Source organism: Rhinolophus sinicus, chromosome 1 (genome assembly GCF_057876585.1).
Source record: "Rhinolophus sinicus isolate RSI-liver-muscle chromosome 1, RSI-T2T, whole genome shotgun sequence".
Taxonomy (NCBI): domain Eukaryota; kingdom Metazoa; phylum Chordata; class Mammalia; order Chiroptera; family Rhinolophidae; genus Rhinolophus; species Rhinolophus sinicus.
This window is the reverse complement of record NC_142501.1, coordinates 48,323,289-48,335,835: the sequence shown is the minus strand read 5'-3', so window position 1 is coordinate 48,335,835 and position 12,547 is coordinate 48,323,289.

Here is a 12,547-nt window from a genome sequence, read left to right as displayed (position 1 = left end):
CTCATTTTCCTGAACTTACATATTTCTTAAAAACTGTATTATTGTAAAATAAAATATCTGTGGACAGAAATTTGAAGTTATAATACATACATTTGAAACTCTGTGTATCTTTTTTTTCAAATAATGCAAACCAGGAAAATGATGAACACATTGAATAATTAAAATGCAGTTACCCCTTCTTTCATTAAATATACACATTTTTTTTCTTGATCTGTGGATGAGTTTTATAATTAATATAAGTTTGATTCAGATGAGATAAAGCTTTGGATGCTATTGTTTGAGAGCACATTTAACATATAATCTCATATACAACAGACACTCCATTTTGTCAATCAAAAGGACTTTAAATATTGTTAAAGGAGATGGATTTAAACAAACAGCCACTTGCTGACACTTAAGATAAGCACTTTAGAAGTGTATAAGGGAGTGTAATGTTATGTTCTGGCATGGAGCCAGAATGTTTTATTTTCTTACCAACATTTTATTTCCCTGAACTCTAAAAGAAGTGACAGGTTATTTTGTCTGTAATGGTGGTTATTTTCAACTTCAAAAACTTTTCTGTGATCTTAAAACCTTATAATTTGTTCACAGTTACAAGTTAATACAGGCACTGAGCAGCATCTGTATGTAATTTTAGCTGAGAGATATAGTGGGAACTTCTAGCCCTTCCAAACTTATTTCATTAGACATGCATTGTCTAGAACAAGTCTGCTGCAAGTGGAGTACTGAGTTAGCTTTAAGTCCAACTTATTGTTGGAAAGGTGAACACTTAGTGTCTGTTGGGGTCTTAGCGGCATCTCACATTAGTCTTATTCTCTGTTACACGGTGAACTTGGAAGGTGGAAAGAAAGGGAAGAAACACTTGGAGAAGAGCTTGTGATGCCAGGCTCTGTAGTAGTGCTTTCTTAAGTCTGAAGAAAAGCTCACTTCTCCTTTGACACTACACCTTTTCAGTTATCCCTTTGTGGGGTATCGCCATGACACTCTCTCTTTGGGTCTGCCCTTCCCGGACAGGGCTGGCCCCTTCTGGCTTCTCCCCTCATCTCTCTTCTTCCAGGCATTTCCCTGCAGCATGACTGGCTATCTAGAGATGCAGAATTTAATATAAAGTAGTCTGAGAAGAGAAAAAATAATAAGTATTGTGGGCAGGGCTCCTCAGATTACACCGAGAGGAGCCTGGCTTCATGTAAGAAATTAATCCCACGGATAGTCCTGTTGAAGTGAGGATAGAAAATTTTGAAAAGAAACAAAGGAGTTTCTTTGCAAATAAGAGTTAATTCAGTTTATGTTGAAATCTCAAATATATATGTATATGTATACATATATATGATGCACATATATATATATACAAATATATATGTATATATATATATATATATGGAACGAGTTAGAAGGTATTGAAGTTTGTAATAAAGTTAAAATTGGAGAGAGTCTATATTTATGTGACTTTAGACTATATGTGGGCAGTATCAATTTAAAGATTACAAGTTAGAGAGAAATGACAGGAATTGTATGCATTTTCAAGCTATCTGCTTTATAATAGCTAGTATTTATATTTGCAATTGTGCCTAACTGTGAAAAAAATTATTAAAGCAAGTCTTACCTGATGCATTATTAGACAAATTGATTAGATTAAAAACCCTGGATGGAGTAGCTTTTTTGTAGAAGTGGAAAGGTGACTATTTACCACTTAAAAGCAAACGCAGGGACTCTGCCTGTTATTTTCCATGCAAGGTTCTTGCCGACTGGCAATAGGGACAGAGAGTGGGGTGCTTTGTGGTGGCAGCAGAAGGCTGGCAGAGAAAAATATATAACAATGCCTCTGTTATCTGTTTCCAATTCTTGCAGCATAGAGCTGGAATCCAGAAAATTTGCCGCCTAGAATAATTCAACTTTTAAATCTGTTAGTGGTTCATGACAATTGTGATTTACTTTTCTTTAGTATTTCATTCTTTGCCTAGTTTTCATCCCTAGGTTTTTGGTTTTTTTTTCCCTCTGCCTTAATTTCTTTGATTTTAGAAACAGAGTAGAGCTCTGCTTTAGAAATTATTAAATAAGACTAGTCAGAAACAGGACATACAAAGAAAGATATATGAGAAAGAATAAAAAACAATTTCTAAAATAAGGAGAAGTCAGCCTGAATTTTACAGAGCTTTATGATTTTATGACTCTCCGACCCCACTCCAATGTTCTAGAAGAGCTTTAAAGCTCACTTCTTGCTCAGACTCTCCTTTGTAGATAACAGGCTTGACATGCTTTAAATATTTATAGTGGGACTGAAAACAATGCAGCTTCTAGCATATGGACTATGAAGCTAGAATCTCCATTAGTGTCACACATGGTGCTAGAGTGGAAATAAACAGTCCAATATAGGCAAGCCTGGCAAGGCTGAATCAGCTAAATGATGAGAAACATTCACGTGTGTCTTCTCAATATGTGTTGTATTATGTGTGTGTGTGTGTGTGTGTGTGTGTGTGTGTTTTAACGATTTAAGAAAATAATGTTTGTTTAAACAGCCTGAAAACGTTAATAAAGAAAACGTAAACTGAAAAATATAGTTACTACTTCTTAATAAAAGTGTTCTGCCTCTGCTTCTCCCTGTGTCTCTTTGTCTCTCTCTGACAAACCCCCCCCCACACACACACACACCCTGCTGAGCTTGTCTTTGCCTTCAGTCTCTCCTCCTTCAAACTGTCTTTCTCTGCATGACAGTGAACATGGCTGAGAGCAGCAGCCCCAGAGTTGTAAACATGATAGTTTCATGAATTTGAAGAAAGACAGGCTTTCTCTCTGCCTGCTTCTGTATATAAAACACGCCTATGGAATGATGCTGATTAGCCAAGTTTCAGTCTCGGGGGGCACTCCTTCACACCAATCCCTGTTGCAAAAACAATGGGACCCTTTGAATGGTGAGTCTGGTTCATGTGCCCGTGACTGGCAGCCTCGCTAGTGTCAAAAAGTTAGAGCAGGGAAGATCAGTTCCCCATCAGAAGAGGTTGCATTTACAACAGGAAGGAGAAGGGGGCATGTTCAGCAAACAAAGATATCAATATCTACTCTATGAAAAATTAAGGAGATAGTGAGAATTACCAGATACGTTGTTTTACAAGAACTGGTAATGAGATCTTCTACAGAAGATGACAATGTGTTTATATGTATTCAGTAGACTTAATAGTGTCTACATCTGTAATTTTTTACATGCAGTTTTTCCTGTGCTGGGATATAGGAGTAAGAAGTAGGGGAAACTCAGATCCAAACCCCTTTTCTTGGTGGAGTGGTTTACACATGCTTCCGGTGACTTTTAGTGTGTCCTCCTGCAGCCACAAGGGGTTATTTCTGTAATTTTGAATTAATTCTGTAATTCATCAGAGGCCACTGCTGCTGACACTTCACAACGTCACATCCCAGCTACCCTGGCAATTCCATTTTCTCTGTGCCTGTGCACACACCCACCCCACACACAGTTTGCCACTCAGCCTTTCACCTCATTCATTTGGGCTGATCTAATCATGACTTGGGGGATCCCATCCTCCCTTTGCTATGATGCACATATTCTCATGCTTGCTAATACTTCCACTTTTTCTGTCACTTTGATAGTTAGCTGAAGTAGGAAACAGCCTTCTTTTCTCCAATGAAGTAACTCTTAACTGGTTGCCAAATAGCATCCTTTGCAGTGTCCTAGAGATAAAATCCTTTATTAGTCTCACTTTCTTAAAATGCTTCACCTGAGGCTTCTAAACACAATTGTTGGTAGGAGTTGGTATTACTTACTGTTGATCCCACAAGTTGTTTCTAGGACACTTCTGCCAGAGCCCCGGGAATGAGTCCTAGTACCTCTGCACTGATTGCTCAGGTTTATCTCAAGACCTTACTCCTCACAGCTTGACCCTGGAGTTGTTCAAGGATCTTAGTCACTGCTCTTTCAAGCAGAGTCTTTGAGCTTGCACACAATTAGAATCTCAAAGTCCTTTTCTTTTATTCTTTGATATGTCAGAAATTTACAGTGGATGTAAATTTTGGTGGTTTTGTCTTGCACCCTTTTGCTACATGACTAACTATAATATGAAACAGAATGAAATAAGATCAAAAACAAAAGAATACAGAAAAGGTCAGGGGAATGCAGACAAAGGACTAACTGATTCCAACTGGGGGAATCAGGTAACAATTTTAAGAAGAGGTGATATCTGAGCTGAGCTTTGAAGTGTGGATTAGATTTTGATCGGAGTTATGGAACGTTTCAGATTGAAAGACTTCTATCAGACATAGAGTGGTGACATCCATAGTAAGTTTGGAGAAATAAGAGTATACAACCACAGAACACTGGGGGACCAAAATATATTCTCAGAGATCCATTAAATTTTGTTCCTTCATAGTGGGTCCAAACATTAGTCAAAATGGAATAATTGGAGAGTGAATACAGAGCGAGGATTATTGAATCCCCTCACTGAATACTGAAGAGATCAGTCTTAATTGGGAGAGAGCAGGTATCATAAAAAAAAAAAACCTGAGCAAAGAAGTAATATGTTTTAGAAAAATGTTGAAAGCAATGTAAATGTGGATAAAGAACTGCTAGATTGAGGATATGGTAACCAGCTAAGAAACTACTGCAGGTTGAGAGCAGACCAGTTTATTAAGTCATCCAAATTCAGAGGAAATGGATCATGAAATAATTTTTGAGGTCAGGAGGAAGGAAAGGGCTGTTCTTCTTTGACTCATACTGCTGTTGTCACCTGGCTGCTGGTGCCTCCTGTAAGGCACCTGCTCAAATGTGGCTCTTCCTCTGATGGAGGCTCTTTTGTGGCTGCCTCTGAGACCCACCCCCATAGGTCTGAGGACTTCTACATTGTACCATTCTCTGTCATGGACAATGATCTCTCCAGTTTACCCTTCAGGCTTCTTCCTGGAAGTAGACCCCACTAGTCTTTTTCTGCTGGATCTTCTTCCCCCGTCAGCTAACACTCTTAGGCAGGGGCTAGGCAGACAAGTCTCTTAGTCTGGAATCTGGCTTATTTTATTGATATTTATTTGGTCCACCCAAACTCATGCCTTTGGGTCCTGCCAAAGTTTGGAAATGCAAGCTGGCCTTTCCCACTACTGCCCTCTTCTCTCTACTCACCTGGTAGCCAGAGGCACCTGCAGCCACACATCACCTCCAGACTGCTGCAGGTGAGAGTCACTTACCTAAACTCTCTGCCCCCCAAACGCCACAGATTCATTAGGTTCTCTCAAGGACTCACACTTCACCCTTGTATTAGCCCAGGATGAGCCAGAGTTTATGCAGATTAAAAAGGAGATGCCAATTGACTTTCCCTATGAGTATGCGACCCCACCGATCTATCCAAAGATTCCCCCTTGCCCTCTATCATTAATGGTTCATCCTACTAATTCCCCTAGAAGGAACTTCTCTTCAATAAATCTCTAGCCTTATCTTCCATAGACTGTTAGAGGTGAGGGCTTCCGGAACAATATGAAACCTCTTACGCAGTTAGTGCCATGACAGTGTGCCTTTTAGCTCGTAGATGTGGCACTTTTTATCCATTGTCCTCAGATCTAAGGCCTCAGCTGAAAATTGAAGAAAATAAGAGAAGTCCTATTCAACATTTTTTATATTAATGAGTGTGAATATGAATACAAAGTTTCTCAGGAGTTTGAGCTATGGAGCCAGAGAGCTGAGATTCATTTCAGAGTCTGCCATTTCCTTTTTTCTCAACCGGAAAAGGGGAATGCTGATTGTATCTATTTTCTGTGGTACAATATTGTGAGCATTACAGGAGTTAATACAATTAAAGAGCTTAGGTATTACGTGTTCATACTAATATTTAGTTAGATACTACTTTTTCTGGTTTTAGTATTCTCCCAAATTCTTCTTGTTGTGGTCTTTGCTTCTGGCTTCTCTCACATTACAATATTGGGGGAATAGTGAAGATTATTTGAGCATGATTTCTCTCAAATAGCTGAGTTAAAATTATATTCTCTACTTATGTGATGAATTAAATAGATCCATTTCAGTTTGGTCAGAAAATTTAAGATGTAACTTAAGGGTAAATTTCATTCATTGAGTCAATGAATTTGAGTTGGGCAAAGTCTCAAATACTAGGAATGAATGTATCTGGGCTTATGGCTTTCAAGAATGGATAAGAGATTGCTAGGCTGGGGATGAAGAGAACTGCTTTCAATTTATGGTTGGACTATTAACAGAGTGTGTGAATATAGATGACTAACTTTATTCCCTGGGCCTTTATTTCCACATTTGACAAACGAAGGGGTTTGACAAATGGATGGGAAGATAATGTGCTGAAGAGTGTGAACTCTAGTCACAGAGAGAACTGGGTCTACATTAGTTCTGCCACTTACCAGATCTGTAATCATGAGCAAGTTATTTCACCTAAGTATCATTTCCCTATATGCAAAAAGAGGATGTTAATAATAATACCTGTCTCTTAGGGTTGTTGTGAAGATTAGAGATTTCACCTAAGTACTCAGCCCAATGACACATAATAAGCACCCTGGCATGTTATTTTAATAATAAATAACTACTATTAGTTTTGGTTTTATGATTAAGTCCAATAAAATCAACTAAGGCTGTGAGATCTGTGTTTGTACTGACTTTATTTCCTGAGGTCAGCCCTCTGTTATTTGCCTACTGTTGCCTTCTACTGCTCACCTGCTACATGAATTAAATATAATGATCTCCTTTTAGTAAGTGTACGTGGGTCTCTTAAATACATATTCTCATGAAAAAATAACCAATTGAAAGTACATTTATGTCTTTCCACATGCAATTTGCCAGTAAGTAATCTAATTTTACTTTATGCTGTATTTTATACTGACTTCTTTTGTCCTAAACACAAAGATGCCAGGGTTATATTTTCACAGTGGATTGAAGAAATCCACCCATTTAGCATTGATTTCAATAAATATTTATCAACATTTATTAAGTCAGCTACGTGCGTAGCCCTATTAGTTCCTTGAGATAAATGTCAGAAACACATGCTCTCAGCCCTCAGTAGGCTTACAGTGATATTATCCATAAATATGAGAAATTTTGGGTGCCCTTTTGAATCTTTAGTATTCATGTATTTAAATTGGTCTTAAAGATTGGCAAAAGCTATGCAATTTCCATTAAGTGGTATAATTTTAGGAATCCTTAGAAGGCCATTTTTTCCTCAATATCTTCTCTGCTAGGTGGCTAAGTCCCACTGAAGAAAATGGCCTAAACATGAGTCTGCTGCTACCACAAACTCTTCCAACCTTAGATGGTTTCTCAAGACTCCATGGCCATCCTAAATATTTTCCCCATTATGTCCCTCTGGACCAAAAGACCTATCAAACCTTCTCAACTTACCTGAAACATATTACCCCCTTCATTGACCTTTCTTTTGAGAAGGTAACTTAGTTACCTACATCACAGAGAAAATAGAAGTCTGAAAGTGGAATTCCTTCAACTTCTGGCCACTGCATTGACATATTTATTTAAATTGTAGCCCACCCTTTTAGTAGCTGGATGTCTCTTCCCCTCCCGACCCTCACCCCGACTCCCACAAACCAATACATCCACCACTTCCCAGGATCCCATCCTTGCTCCCTTTTCTTCTCTCGGTTTTCAACTGCTTGCTCTCTACTGGCTCTGTCTGATCAGCTTTTAAATATGCTCAAGATACTTCTGTCTTTAAAAAGTTTAGAAAACACAAGCCCTTCTCAATCATGTATCTCTTAGAGACAATTCTCTTCATAACAACGTTCCTTGAAAGAGTTGTCTAAGCTTATTGTCTGTACCTTTTCACCCCCCGTTCCACTTTCTTTTTACCAATGGCTCCACCAAGGTCATCAGTGACTTACTTTTTGTGAAATCCAATACATATTTATCACTTCTCATTTTATCTGACCTATCCCCCCTCCTCACTTGACTATACCTGTCCTTCTGGAAGTACTTTGACTCTGAAGTAATCTAATTTTGTCTCATATTTCAACATTCTCTCCTGATTCTTTAAAACAACATATTGAAATGAACCATCCTAACAGCTTTCCCCCCGATTCCAGCTGTGATTAATCAATCCCATAGAGGTGGGCATATCTCTATCTTTGCTGTTCCATTAAAAAGAAAAAATATGGCACGTGTGCGCATGAGAGAGCGAGCGAGAGAGCGAGAGCGAGAGCGAGAGCGAGAGAGAGAGCGAGAGCGAGAGCGAGAGCGAGAGCGAGAGCGAGAGAGAGAGAGAGAGAGAGAGAGAGAAAGAGAGATTTCTTTGAGTTGCTGGGGTCAAGTTTTGAGAGAATTGGCTGGTGGGGATTTGTGGTTACATAGCACTTAGGGACTACTCTGAAAATAATAAAATCCTAAGTATTATATTAAATCAAAAGAGAGACACAGTGAGAGGGGATTAAAATAAGTTCACCTGCAGGGCTTTTTAATAATAATTGCAGAATCATGCTTGCCAGTTCTCACTGATTAATCATAGATGTGGTTTCCATGGTGATTTTATACATAGCTCAGACTCCCAACTCAGCTCCCCCTACCTCCACTATAGCTTATGTTAAATGAAACAAAGCACAAATAAGAATAACTAATAAATATTACAATGTTGTAAATTCTGGTCCAGATCCTGGGAAATCACTGTCATAAATAGATAACTTAGCCTATTATTCCTTACTTTGTATTTATTCAAAGAAATGAGGATCTAGATATTTTCAAATTTTCTGAGTCCATATGGTATAAGCTCAGTCTGCGTGTTAGAATTTTTGTTTCCTTCTGGAAGAGTGGAGAAAAGAGGATGCTAATAGATGATAATATCTGGTCTATATTTCAGCAACAGTTCTATTTTGGATACCACAATCTTTGTTCTTAGCATTATCTCAAAGGAAGATAAAGTTAGAATAGCACTTGTTTGTATTTATTTAAAACGATGTGAAAGAAGAAAGACTATAAAATACATGGTTATGTGACATTTTTCACAAAACTAGAACAAATAATCCTAAAATTTATATGGAACCATAAAAGACTCTGAATAGCCATGGTGATCTTGGGAGATATCATGCTACCCGACATCAAATCATGCTACAAGGCTATAATAATCAAAACAGCATGGTATTGGCATAAGAACATATACATAGATCAATGGAACAGAATAGAGAGCCCAGAAATAAATCCATGCCTATATAGTCATTTAATCTATGACAAAGGAAGCAAGAATTTACACTGGGGTAAAGACAGTCTGTTTAATAAATGGTGCTGGGAAAACTGGACAGATACATGCAAAAATATGAAACTGGACCACCTTCTTCACCTTCTTACACCATATACAAGAATAAACTCAAAATGGATTAAAGACTTAAAAGACCATAAAACTCCTAGAAGAAAATATAGGAAGTAAATTCACAGAATTACCCTTAGTAATATTTTTACTGATACCAGAATATCCCTTCGGGCAAGAAAAGCAAAAGAAAAAATTAACATGTGGTACTACATCAAACTAAAAAGTTTTTTTTACAGCAAAGAAAACCTTCAACAAAACAAAAGACATCCTACTGAATGGGAGAAGATATTTGCCAATGATACATCTGTTGAGGGGTTAATATCCAAAATTTATAAAAAACTCATACAACTCAATACCAAAAAAACAAACAACCCAATTAAAAACTGGGCAGAGGACATTTTTCTAAAGATGACATACAGATGGCCAACAGACATGAAAAAATGTTTGTCACTAATCATTAAAGAAATGCAAATAAAAACCACAATGAGATACCACCTCACTCCTGTCAGAATGGCTCTCATCAATAAATCAACAAACAAAAAATGTAGGTGAGGATGACGAGAAGAGGGAACCCTTGTGCACTGTTGGTGGGATTGCAAATTGATGCAGCCACTATGGAAAACAGTATGGAGATTCCTCAAAAAATTAAAAATAGACTCAGCAATTCCACTCCTGGGTATTTATCCAAAGAAATCCAAAACACTATTTCCAAAAAATATATGCACCCTATGTCTATTGCAGCATTATTCATAATAGCCAAGATATGGAAACAACTGAAATGCCCATCAAAAGACAATTGGATAAAGAAACTGTGGTATATTTATACAATGGAGTATTACTTGGCCATAAAAAAGAATGAAATCTTACCATTTGCAACGACATGGATGGACCTAGAGAATATTATGCTAAGTGAAATAAGTCAGACTGAGAAAGACAAATACCATATAATCTCACTTATATGTGGAATCTAAAGAACACAATAAACAGGCAAAAGAAACAGAAATAGACTCAGCGATATAGAGAAAAAACTGATGGTTGCTAGATGGAAAGGGGTGGGGATGGGGAGAAGTTGAAAGGATTAGAAAGTACAAATTGGTAGTCACAAAATAGTCACGGGGATATGAAATACAGTATGGAGAATATAATCAATAATGTTGTAAAGATTATGTAAGGTGCCAAATGGGTACTGGAATTATCAGGGGATCACTTTTTAGACTGTGTAGGTGCCTGACCACTGCGCTATACACCTGAAGCTGTAGTAGAATAATACTGAATGTCAACATATATATATGTATACATATACATATATCTATATCTATATCTATATCTATATCTATATCTATATCTATATCTATATCTATATCTATATCTATATCTATATCTATATCTATATCTATATCTATATCTATATCTATATCTATATCATCTATATCTATACACATATATAGTCACGAGACAAAGTACAGCATAGGGAATATGATCAATGGTATTGTAACAGCGTATATGATATTAGAGGGGTAGTAGATGGGGAGGGGTTATCACTTTATGAGAGGTGTAAATGTCTAATTACATTGTTTTGTACACCTGAAACTAATAAAAATAAAATAAATGGTTATGATTTTTGAAAAATGTGGTAATTGGTAATGCATATTGGAATTTAAGAGCCCGTATGAATTTTTGCTTGGTGTCACATTCTCCTGAGAGCAGACATTTGCTTGGCTCTTTGCAAACACACGACTAGAGTCTTATATTTAAACCACTCAATCATCATCATGTTAGCCTGATACATTTCCAGGGACCTCTCCAGCTAAAATAGACTTGTATTATTAGCTCCTCCCATTGCTTCCAGAGTTTTGTAATTTAAGCTGGACAAAGAGAGATTGCTTCTTTCTTCTTCTGCTCTTGGAATCATGCCATCCTTCCCTTCATTGGCTTGCCAAATGCTCCTTGCCTTATTTTCACCCCATCTTGGTGGTATTTCACCTTATTTTGTATTCAATAATGTCACTGGGGTAAACTTCAAGCCTGGCTCCTGTGTTCTTTGATTTTCTGCCCCCTCCTTTTTTTCCTGGCAAAGAATTGTACTGGTTAAATGACAGTGTCCATTTTCAATTTCACCCCTCCTTAAAAGAAAGTTATTTTTGCTTTTCCTAAATATAGTATATTATTGCCTTAGTACAGAATTAAAAAAAAAATCTTAGTGGTAATAATTATTTAGACTTTTTCTATCCCTAATAGATTACTAGAATTTTATCTCATTAGCAAAATGAAATGCAGAATACATTACTTATTAAATATTTTGTTTAGAAGGAAGCATTTTATTTATATGGATCTTAGACCATAAACTATTAAGAACTTGTTTTCAGCAATATTTGGCAAAAAGACCAATTTTCAGGAGCAACACACATCAGTTCATTATATTTTGCAGAATACAAACATAAGACCATTTAAACAGAAACAACTGTGTAATTATTTAGAAAAACTTATTTCCTATTAAAGGTGTTGACTCTTCAAATTATATTTTATTTTCATGGACTATTAACATTATTCTGTATAGAAAGTCAATTGATGTATTCAGTGTGAATTCATTGTGTCACAAAAATTCTTCTATCAAATAATTCTATAATATTTGCACATCCAACAGGTTATGGACCTTAATATGCAGTAGAGTATAAAAGGTCAAAATGTTACAAATAAGATGTTAAATGATGATTAGACCCATTGGAATTCTACATTCTCTTGGGTAAACTTAGCACTACATAGTTTAAAAGAAAACCAATGAATTAGTAACGAATCCTTCAAAAATCAAAAGGAAATTATCGTGTTTCCTTTTTCCCTCCCTCCGTCCTTCTCTCTCCTTCCCTCTTCCTTTCCCCTCCCTCCCACTTTCCTTTCCTTTTCTAACTCATGAATTCAATACCATGTAGTATTTTAATTAAATATAAGTATGTTCTTTGGAGGAATATGTATATCTCTTCCCTTCCTTTTTTATTTTTATAAGAACAATTGAATATCTGGTTCAGGGACTGATAATAGCCATGGAAGATATTTTTGTTAGAATTTTCCTGATTTTTTGACTTGTGAGATTTTAGATATAGGCTCTAGTTATTTAATTAAATTGTGTCTGGAAATAAATATTTTCCCCAAAAAGACTATTCCAATATTTAATTACCTGAGGTTCTTTTAAACTTTTTCCATATAGTGAAACAAAACAAAACAAATTCAGTTTTTTGTAGTAACATATTTAAATTAAAAAAATGTTTTTATGGCATTATACACACATATACATAGAA